Here is an 814-nt window from a genome sequence, read left to right on the forward strand (position 1 = left end):
ACTGCAGGTGTAGAGGATTAATATTAATCTGCCTTTGATGAAGCCATCTGGCACAGGTGGAAAATAACCAGTACATTTACACATCCTCTGTTTTCAAGTGTGATTTTTGGTGTGGCTGGCTTTTTGTTGAGAATTTAGGTTTGTAAAGCCTAAAACTTTGCAATATTAGTGCAAGAAATTTATTTTCCTTTAGTACTGAAAATTTTTTTATAGGAGTAACTGTAGTATTTGTTTTGCTTATCATCTGTGACGATCAAAGCTCACAGGATGTTTATTTGCCTCCCAGCACTGAGTCATGTTTCATTCAGACAATGACACATTGTAGAGGTTAAAAGCTTTTAATTTACTGTTTTCTAAGATCAGATATACCAGAGTCTTACCTGAACTGGTTCAACCAGTTCTCTGTGCTTTTATACCATGTATATGTAAACTACATGCGTAGCAGCTAACAACAGAAGAAATGTCTGCTGAGTCAATGAGTAATTACGTTGTTATTCAGATTGATGTTGAGAACAACTTGAGAAACTGTAGTGACAAAAAGATTTAAAACTTTTATTTAAAATGAAAAATCCCCTAATCCATCCAAGACCTCAACCAATGACGTCTTATCAGCCCTAAGTGAAATACTAACTAAACCAGTGTGATGAATGAGCCTTTTCTGATCACCTCATGGTTTCCCTAAGTTGTATTTGTCCATAGAAAACTGAGTCACCTTTAGGTTACAACACGTGACTAGGAGAAAGACACCACCTTCCGCACCCAAAGGAGTCACATGTGAAACTCCAGTAGGTCTGCAGGCTCTGCACACAACACA

This window comes from Mastacembelus armatus, chromosome 12 (genome assembly GCF_900324485.2).
Source record: "Mastacembelus armatus chromosome 12, fMasArm1.2, whole genome shotgun sequence".
NCBI classification, from domain to species: domain Eukaryota; kingdom Metazoa; phylum Chordata; class Actinopteri; order Synbranchiformes; family Mastacembelidae; genus Mastacembelus; species Mastacembelus armatus.